At 42.7% G+C, this 10,968-nt stretch overlaps 1 non-coding gene and 1 pseudogene across 1 annotated transcript; both read right to left on the bottom strand.

Moving 5' to 3' along the window:
• Positions 1–3,093: 3,093 nt before the first annotated feature.
• On the bottom strand, positions 3,094–3,165 carry trnac-gca (transfer RNA cysteine (anticodon GCA)). The gene has a single exon. It is a non-coding gene; the product is annotated as a tRNA-Cys (tRNA).
• A 1,291-nt stretch (positions 3,166–4,456) lies between these two features.
• On the bottom strand, positions 4,457–10,620 carry LOC139255894 (probable G-protein coupled receptor 139; annotated as a pseudogene).
• Between the last annotated feature and the right edge of the window lie 348 nt (positions 10,621–10,968).

Here is a 10,968-nt window from a genome sequence, read left to right as displayed (position 1 = left end):
ACAGATACACTGCTTTGAGTACTGTTGAGCGGGATGACTCATCAGGGGAGTTCAGCAGCAGCGAAGTTCATGGAACCGTGGCTGGCGCTGTTGCACAGGAGGGCAGGTAAAAGAGTGGGAGCGCGATAGTGATAGGGGATTCAATCGTAAGAGGAATAGATAGACGTTTCTGTGGCAAGAACCAAGACTCCAGGATGGTATGTTGCCTCCCTGATGCAAGGGTCAATGATGTCTCGGAGCGGGTGCAGGACATTCAAAAAAGGGATGGAGGACAGCCAGTTGTCGTGGTGCACATTGGTACCAACGACATAGGTAAAAAAAAGGGATGAGGTCCTACGAGACGAATTTAAGGAGCTAGGAGCTACATTAAAAAGTAGGACCTCAAAAGTAGTAATCTCGGGATTGCTAGCAGAGCCACGTGCTAGTCAGACTAGGAATCGCAGGATAGCTCAGATGAATACGTGGCTTGAGCAGTGGTGCAGCAGGGAGGGATTCAAATACTTGGGGCATTGGAGCAGGTTCTGGGGGAGGTGGGACGAGTACAAACCGGACGGTCTGGAACTGGGCAGGACCGGAACCAATGTCCTTGGGGGAGTGTTTGCTAGTGCTGTTGGGGAGGAGTGAAACTAATATGCCAGGGGGACGGGAACCAATGCAGGGAGACAGAGGGAAACAAAAATGAGACAAAAGCAAAAGACGGAAAGGAGATGAGTAAAAGTGGAGGGCAGAGAAACCCAAGGCAAGAAACAAAAAGGGCCACTGAATATAAAGGGGCTGCAGGAGGGGTCAAAACTAAAAAGCATGGTTCAAAAACTAGGTTTAAAACACTCTACATAAATGCACGTAGCATTCGAAATAAAGTAAATTAGTTCACGGCACAAATCTTTGCAAATGGGTATGATTTGGTGGCCATTACAGAAACATGGTTGCAGAATGGCCAAGACTGGTAATTAAACATACATGGGTATCTGACGATTCGGAAAGATGGACAAGAAGGGAAAGGAGGTGGGGTAGCTCTGTTAATAAAGGATGATATCAAGACAGTTGTGAGGGATGATATTGGCTCCAATGAACAAAATGTTGAATCATTTTTGGTGGAGATTAGAGATAGTAATGGCAAAAAGTCACTGGTTGGCGTAGTTTATAGGCCAACAAATAATAACTTCACGGCAGTAGTCATGGGGGATTTTAACCTGCATATCGATTGGTCAAATCAAATCGCACGGGGTAGCCTGGAGGAGGAATTCATAGAATGCATACGGGATTGTTTCTTAGAACAGTATGTAACAGTACCTACAAGGGAGCAAGCCATCTTAGACCTGGTCCTGTGTAATGAGACAGGAAAATATAAACGATCTCCGAGTAAATGATCCTCTCGGAATGAGTGATCACAGCATGGTTGAATTTGTAATACAGATTGAGGGTGAGGAGGTTGTGTCAGAAACGATTGTACTATGCTTAAACAAAGGGGACTACAGTGGGATGAGGGCAGAGTTGGGTAAAGTAGACTCGAAACAAAGACTAAACGGTGTCATAATTGAGGAACAGTGGAGGACTTTTAAGGAGCTCTTTCACAGTGCGCAACAAAAATATATTCTTGTGAAAAAGAATGGCGGCAAGAGAAGGGATAATCAGCCGTGGATTAACAAGGAAATAAAGGAGAGTATCAAAGCAAAGACCAATGCGTATAAGGTGGCCAAGGTTAGTGGGAAACTAGAGGATTGGGAAAATTTTAAGCAACAGCAAAGAATGACTAAAAAAGCAATAAAGAAAGGAAAGATAGATTACGAATGTAAATTTGCACAAAACATAAAGCAGGTGGTAAAAGCTTTTACAAATATATAAAACGGAAAAGAGTGACTAAAGTATATGTTGGTCCCTTAGAAGATGAGAAGGGGAATTTAATAATGGGAAATGTGGAAATGGCTGAGACATGAAACAATTATTTTGCTTCGCTCTTCACAGTGGAAGGCACAAAAATCATGGCAAAAATCTCTGGTCAAAGGAATGTGGGAAGGGAGGACCTTGAGACAATCACTATTACTCGGGGGGTAGTGCTGGACAGGCTAATGGGACTGAAGGTAGACAAGTCTCCTGGTCCTGAGGAAATGCATCTCAGGGTATTAAAAGAGATGGCAGAAGTTATAGCAGATGCATTCGTTACAATCTATCAAAATTCTCTGGATTCTGGAGAGATACCAGCGGACTGGAAAGCAGCTAATGTAACGCCTCTGTTTAAAAAAAGGGGGCAGACAAAAGGCAGGTAACTATAGGCCGGTTAGTTTAACATCTGTAGTGTGGAAAATGATTGAATCTATCATTAAGGAAGAAATAGCCGGACATCTGGATGGGAATAGTGCAATCAAGCAGACGCAGCATGGATTCATGAAGGGGGAATCATGTTTAACTAATTTACTGGAATTATTTGAGGATATAACGATCATCATGGATAGAGGTGTACCGATGGATGTGGTGTATGTAGATTTGCAAAAGACATTCGATAAGGTGCCACACAAAAGGTTACTGCAGAAGATAGAGTTACGCGGCGGCAGAGGAAATGTATCAGCATGGATCGAGAATTGGCTGGCTAACAGAAAGCAGAGAGTCGGGATAAATGGGTTCTTTTCGGGTTGGGAATCGGTGCTTAGTGGTGTGTCACAGGGATCGGTGCTGGGACCACAACTGTTTACAATATACATTGATGACCTGGAAGAGGGGACAGAATGCAGTGCAACACAATTTGCAGATGACACGAAGATTAGTGGGAAAGCGGGTTGTGTAGAGGACTCAGAGAGGCTGCAAAGAGATTTGGATAGGTTAAGCGAATGGGCTAAGGTTTGGCAGATGGAATACCATGTCGAAAAATGTGAGGTCATCCACCTTGGAATAAAAAACAGTAAAAGGGAATATTATTTGAATGGGTAGAAATTACAACATGCTGCGGTGCAAAGGGTTCTGGGGGTCCTTGTGCATGAAACTTATTTAGAGTTAATCCAATCGACCTCCATCACCACAAGGATTCACTTGTGGTGAATAGTGCTTATGGTCACTGAGGAGCACAGAATGATTAGTTGTGCAACATGAATGATTCTGAGGAGGCATCTGGATTTGAACCAGGGACCTCTTGATCTGCAGTCAAATGCTCTACCACTGAGCTATGAATCCCAAAAAGTTAGTTTGCAGGTGCAGCAGTTAATCAGGAAGTCGAATGGAATGTTGGCGTTCATTGCGAGAGGGATGGAGTACAAAAGCAGGGAGGTCCTGCTGCAATTTTATAGGCCGCACCTGGAGTACTGCCTGCAGTTTTGGTAACCTTTCTTAAGGAAGGATATACTAGCTTTGGAGGTGGTACAGTGGCGATTCACGAGGCTGATTCCGGAGCTGAGGGGGTTAACTTATGATGATAGATTAAGGAGACTGGGTCTTTACTCGTTGGAGTTCAGAAGGATGAGTGGTGATCTTATAGAAACATTTAAATTAATGAAAGGAATAGACAAGATAGAGGCAGAGAGGTTGTTCCCACTGGTCGGGGAGGCTAGAACTAGGGGGCATAGCCTCAAAATACGGGGGAGCCCATTTAAACCGAGTTGAGAAGGAATTTCTTCTCCCAGAGGGTTGTGAATCTGTGGAATTCTCTGCCCAAGGAAGCAGTTGAGGCTAGTTCATTGAATGTATTCAAATCACAGATAGATAGATTTTTAACCAATAAGGGAATTAAGGGTTACGGGGAGCGGGCGGGTAAGTGGAGCTGAGTCCACGGCCAGAATTAGCCATGATCTTGTTGAATGGCGGAGCAGGCTCGAGGGGCTAGATGGCCTACTCCTGTGCCTAATTATTATGTTCTTATGATCTTATGCTGTAACAATTTTATAACTCTGATTCTATGATTTTCGAATACTTTTAAAGCATTATAAATTGTGATAATGTTTAATAAATGGTCACGATAAATCGAAATGCCTATACAGTATTGCAAAAAGCTATAAAGGGTACAACGGAGATGCTGCCTATATTCGTGCAGACAAGAGTTACACTGACTCATGAAGAACGTTAGGCCGTCCATGTTTGTGCATGGCAGAGAGGCCTTTCCAGAGGGGCCTGAGAGAGAGTCGTACCCCGCACAGCCAGCCCAGTTTAGACAGTGTGTGAGTGTGTGCGTGTGATCCTTCACCCAGATCACTGGCCCATCACCTGGAGCCGAGGGCAGACAGGTTGTTAATGAGTGTGTTAATATTCACCCAGATTACTGAATCCTCACGCGGAGCGCAATGTAGACTGTGTATGAGTGAGCATGTTAATGTTGACCCCGATCATTGGCCCCTCACAGGGTGCCCAGTGTTCACAGTGTGTGAGTGAACGTGTTAATATTCAGCCAAACCACTGGCTCCACGCAGTGAGAGCGACTCGATCACAATATCAGGACTCAGGGAGTCGGAGGCTGCAAAGTCCCCGCTGCTTCTCATCGTCTAATGAATTTCACAATCAAAGTAAAGGGATATTTCCCCACATTCTTCAACTGCTCTTTGAACTTAGTCTGTGTAACGCAATAAATAACGGTGTTTGTGCAGCAGCTCAGCAGCTGCAGCATGAATCCAAATTCCCTCACATAAACCGGCAGATATATCAGCCTAGCAGAGAACCAGCGCAATGAGCCCCACAGAGAATGTACCATATATACCGACCATAACAATATGAAATTCCCTGAGATAAGAAGCAGTAAAATGATTGATTTCCTGCGGCTCTCCATCTCTGGGTCTCTGGGAATCTCCCCATTTTTGGGACACCGGAGTCTCCTGCGTGCTCTGCTGGATACTAAAATATATCTGACGGTGAGAGCATTGAGCAGCACTATGACCACAAATGGGACACACGGGGTGAGGATGTAATGCAGGAACTCGATTGTTCCCCAGACTGTTGATCTTATTAACCTAGATTTTGCGCTACAAAACCAGGGGTTATTAAATAGCTGATAGTTATCTGACAGCATAAAATACCAGAAAATATCTATTAAGCAGCTCATCACAGTCACTGTTCCCAGAACCACAGCCGCCGTTTTCCCGGTGCAATATTTAGTCTTCAGCTTTTGGCAACAAATCGCCACAAATCGGTCAAAGGTGAAAGTGACAGTGAACCAGACAGAACAGTTTGTGGCTGTTTAAACCAGGACAGCGTGGATATTACACACGGGAAGGGAGAACAGGAAATAGAAATATCGCTGATAAACAATTGGAATGTGCCTCAATATCAGGTCGAGGATAATGACCAGTAGATCCGCCACTGCCATGGCCACCAGGTAGCGAGTGACACATTGAGAGAGACCGCACTTTCCCCGAGACAGGATCACAATCGTTACTACGTTCACTGTGAGGAAGGGAAATAAACAGAGAAAGTATACATCAGGCTGCGAACAAGAGCAACTGTTTAATTGAAGTTGGGGTGAAAAGTGCAAATCATTATCTAAATGTACATTTTTTGGAATTAAATTAAGGAAACCGCAAAGACGTTCGATAAATATATTGAGAACAAGTGGATAACTAAAGAAGGGTCGTGCATAATACAGACCATGAGTGTAATATATGTGTGGAGGCGGAAAATGTTGGTATAGTGCTCAATCAATTCGTTGCATCTGTTTTCACAAAGGAGCGGGAAAATGCAGGTACTGCGATCAACGAGGATTGTGAAATTCTGGATGAAGTAAACATCATGAGAGAGGAGGATATTCAGGGGTTTATCAGCTTTGATAGTAGATAATTCCCCAGGCCCGGATGAATTGCATCCCAGTCTGTTGAGCGAAGTAAAATAGGAAATAACAGACGCCTTGACCATTATTTTCCAGTCCTCTTTAGATTTGTGCATAGTGCCGGAGGATTGGAGGACTGCCAATGTCCTACCCTTGTTTAAGATGGGAGAAAGAGATAGGCCGAATAATTCCAGGCCTGTCAACCTAACCTCAGTGATGGCAAAATTATTAGATAAATCTACATTTGGAAAGGGAAGGATTAATACGGGGCAGTTAGCACGGATTTGTTAAAGCATGATCGTGCTTGACTAACTTGATTGAATTTTTGACATGGTAACCAAGACGGTCGATGAGGGTAGTGCATACGATGTAGTGTACATCACTTTAGGAAACCTTTTCCTAAAGTCCAACATATTAGACTGGTCATGAATGTTAAAGCCCATGGGATCCAGTTATCCAGGGCAATGTGTCTGCTTGAATCAAATGTTGGCTTAGAGTTATGAAGCAAAGGGTTATGGTTGATGGATCTTTTTGTGACAGAAAGGCTGTTTCCACTGGGGTTACACAAGGTTCAGTACTGGATCCCTTGCTTTAGTGGTAGATATCATTGATCTACATTTGAATATAGGGAGCATGATTAATAAGTTTGCACATGGTGCTAAAATTATCTGTGTGGATGGGAATGAAGAGGAGAGTCATGGAGTGCAAGAGGATATAAATATACTGGTCTGGTGCGCAGAGCTGTGGGAAATAGAATTTCGTTCGGTGAAGTTTAAGCTTATGCATTTTGGGAGAATTTAATAGTGTTGTTGAGCAGAGGGACCTTGGAGTGTTTGTCCACAGAACCCTGAACGTATCAGGCAAAATGTAAAAGATGGTTGAGAAATCGTACAGAAATATTGGTTTATTGGGTGAGGCATCGAATACAAGAGCAGGAAGGTTCTGCTTATTTTGTGTAATATTCTGGTTAGGCCACAGTTGGAATACTGCATGCAGTTCTGGGTGCAGCATTTTCGGAAGGACGTGATTGCACTCGAGAGGGCGCAGATGCTGCCCTGAATTGGTAAACGCAGCTATGAGGACAGATTGCAGAGCCTTGGTCGGTTCTCATTGGAACAGAGGAGGTTGCGAGGAGACCTCACTGCGGTCTGCAACATTTTGAGGGGTTTGGATAAAGTGGGTAGCAACAGTCAATTTCCATTGGTGGAGGGCTCAATTATGAGGAGTTTAAGTGATTGTTTGAAGGTCCAGAGGGGATTTCAAGGGGGCTTCTTCACGCAGAGGGATCTGGGTTAATGGACCGTGCTGCCCCGATAAAGGTGGTGGATGCTAAAACAATCACCACGTTTAAAATGTGCGTGGTTGTAACTGAAAGAGGCGAAACCTTCAGGATTACGGAGCGAGGGCTCTTAATTGGGAATAGAATGTACAACCTGTTGTTGGCTGACGTAGAAACGATGGTAAGTACAGCATTAAATCGAATCCGGCCATTGTGATCTCCTGGATTTATTTCCATCGCCTGGATGGGTCGGAGACCAATCTCCCAAGATTTTTTTAGCCTCAGTTCGTCTGCGTTTTTACTTCTTTTCTGCGCCTCCCAAGAGGTCAGATGGCTCGGGTTGGGTTGGAGTGTGCAATATTTCGGTGGAATGGGCGTCGCAGTTGTATGGGGCAGATGGTTGGCCTGGGTGCTCTTTACCTTTCCGCCTTTGTTAATTGTTCACATGTTTATATGTAACCTTCAGGGCTGCTGACCGAGGGCCGTGTGGCTCTTTGTCGGTTGCCGTGGACACGATGGGCCGAAATGACCTACTTCCGCTCTTTGCTTTTCTATTTTTCAATGTTTCGATGACATTCGATGAAATAATCTAATTATATTACCCGGGGAATTTAATACAGGGTTTATTTTAAAAATTATCAATAGTACATCGTGGAATCAATAAATGAAATGGCAATAACTACAACAGGAAAGTAACAGATGTTTGATCAATGGGAGGTCAAGTGATAGAACTACCTTTATCCCTGCAGACAAAAGCGTCATACCAGGTACCAGGTCAAAAAGGACCAGAACCTCTCAGAAGGTTTTCGTGTCGTGGGGTCAGTCTGCATTTGGACCGGTGTAATTCGCTTCTGTGCCCCTGGATTAGGGAGTTGGATATCGCGCTGGATTCCCGCTTGGTTAGAATATCCATTATAGTTAGAAGAGAAAATGAATGAAATAGCAAAATACATAACCTTTTTCCTTGGCATGCAATGATTATTGGCAATTGTATTTAAAACATACAGATATAATATGACAATGCTAAGATAGTGAATACGTATGCACTATAGTTACAAATATAACAGGGCTGAGAGAAATGGGTTAAATAATTCGTTTTATGCATTTTTGTTGAAATACATCAATTGTCGCTTATAGAAAGGAAGATATTCCAAATAAAATTACAAAAAATAGGCACCGAATTAAAATAAATAGTTATCATTGATCAGGTTATGCCAGACAAAATGCATGTATTAGTATCGAGACAAGGCGAGTTATTCCTCAGGCAAAGAGTCGGCGAATAATTTAGTAAAGTATATCAACACAAATGGAAGAGATTTGTCCATGACTTCTATCACCTGTTGGATTTCACTTGTGCACAGAAAATTATTCGAGAAAATATGAATAGACTTTCATATTCTCAATACTCCCGTTACAATAGCTGGGATCATTTATCATGAAACATAGCAGGCGGCGATAGAGCACTGTGCCAGACAGGCATGGCATCCACGTGTAAATTCATGACAATGATTTGGAGTAAAGCAAGAGAGATCTGCCTGAATGAACATTTTGTGAGAATGTAAATTATCCTTGAAACCCTATTCTGACCATCAGAAGCAGTGCCACGAATGTAGAACTGGGCAGTTTTGCAAAGGAGACACTGACTGGAACTAAATGATTCGTGGACATTTCAGAAATTAATGATCATCTGCCAGGATTTGTTCCATTGAATTTATTTTAGTAACCAGTCGGGCATTAGCTGCCATTGTGTGCGTCAGTAACTATACCGAGAAATAGGTGCCATTGTGTGTGCATTACGTGACTGAGTATGTGCCAGTAACCATACGGTGCATTAGGTGACTGTGTGTCAGCAACTATAACGAGCATTAGGTGACAATGTGTCAGCAAGCATACCGAACTTTAGGTGATTGTGTGTCATGAAACATGCCAAACATTAATTACTGTGTGTGTTAATAACCATACTGGTCATTAGGTGACTGTGTGTCATTAACCATACCGAGCACTGGGTGACAGTGTGAAAGTGTGTGTTCGTAACCATACCGAACATTCGGTGACTGTGTGTAATTAACCATACCAAACATTAGCTGACAGTGTGTGTCAATAGCCATATTGGGCATTAGATGACAGTGTGTAATAGTAACCATACCGAACATTAGATGAAAAAACCAGCAAACTACTGTGGATGTTGAAAATGTGAAATGGAAACAGAAAATGTTGGAAATACCCCGAAGGTCAATCAGCACCCATGGAGAGAGTAACACAGTTATGTTTCAGGTCGATTATCTTTAGCCATCGGGTGAAAGGTCTAGTAAATCAAGACAAATTTAATTTCACCTGTTATAAACGTTGAGGGGAGAGAGAATACTGAAATTCGTTCAATAAAATTTCTCGACCAATATCTTTGCCTGAGTCGAAAATAGAAAATTTGAAACTTGGTAAAACGTTTCACACTCAGAATTAATAGCCAACGGCAGTGTGGATAGGATAGCGAAGGGCGAGGAGAGACACACATTTAAGAAACATTTCGAGAATTAATAGCTGGATACAGAGATTACCAGGGACTTTCACAACTGTATGAAATGGGCATTGCATTGTGATTAACTGGAGGTGGTGGAATTTGATGATAGAATCATAGATATTTACAGCACAGATGGATGCCATTCGGCCCACCGTGTCTGGGCTCGCTGACAGAGAGCTACCCAATCTAATCCCACTTTCCAGTTCTTGGTCCATTGCCTTGTAGGTTACATCACTTAAATTGCACATCCAAGTAATTTATAAATGTGCTGAGAGTTTCTGCCTCTACCACTCTTTCAGGCGGTGATTTCGATACACCTATCACAATCTGAGTGAAAAAACATTTCCCCTCAGTCCCCTCAAATACTCCGACGACTGAAGTTAAATCATTAATATGGGAATATTAAAACAGATAGATTGTAGGATCAGGAGCAAATGTTGATCAGTGTTAATGGCAGTGATTGTTGAATGGTACTTGGTGCGAATTATGATGTGGACAGCGGAGTTTTGTAAGAAGTCTGGAATAGATGAGTTTAAATGTAAAAATGAAAGGGATGAGAGTTTATGCAGCATAACGCCTGATATGGTGCAGAGACCAGACAAAATTAAGGAGGAGATAGTTGGCAGGTTTGGTAACTCAGAGGATGTGAGGTTGGAACTCAGCTCTGGCTCAAAGAAAAGGCAGAGGTTGCGAGCTTTGAAATTCAGCCTCAGATATTGGTCACTGAGCGGGAATACATCGATCGATCGAAAATTGAGATTGTGATACGAACCAAATGCTTAACCAGCAAGCACAGTAATACAGTGAAACGTGATTTACAGATTTAATTGCTGGATATATAAACTTACCACGGACACCAAGTTCAACAAAGATGAAAAGTAAATTACAAGAACAGATATACAGTTTGCTTGAGTTTGCCGAGTTAATAGCTGGATAGAGAGACTTACCCGGAACACCAACAACAGCAAGCAGTGGATAGTAAATGTATTTAAAAGCACGAAGTGCCAATTCTATCCGTGCGTGTAACGGAATTCTATTATAATGTTCATAAAGCATGTCAAACTCCCAGATGAAACTCCTGTCCATTGCTGTAACATTCCAAGTCACTGTTGTCTGATTCCAATCCATTTTTGTAACATTCCAATTTAACAGAATGCAGATTCTGGCTGCCTCTCTTGGAGTACTGTTCTGATCCCTGTTAGTGCCGGAGGTGAAACTCTCACTGATACTATGCGATAACGCTTTGAAAGGAATTCCTTATTAATAGAAGAGGGAAACCAGGCAAAGATACATTAGGATCCATGGAGAATACCAATGATTGCAGTCACTGAACAAACAGCTTCAGTTAACCCATGGAGACTGACATTAATTACAGTCACTGAACAAACAGCTTCACTTATCCCATTTCAATCCAACACTTTTTGTACCACAGTA

The sequence above is a fragment of the Pristiophorus japonicus genome, unplaced genomic scaffold, assembly GCF_044704955.1.
Source record: "Pristiophorus japonicus isolate sPriJap1 unplaced genomic scaffold, sPriJap1.hap1 HAP1_SCAFFOLD_66, whole genome shotgun sequence".
Taxonomy (NCBI): Eukaryota; Metazoa; Chordata; class Chondrichthyes; family Pristiophoridae; genus Pristiophorus; species Pristiophorus japonicus.
Note: the sequence above shows the minus strand (reverse complement) of the source record. Positions and strands in the feature narration are given on the sequence as shown.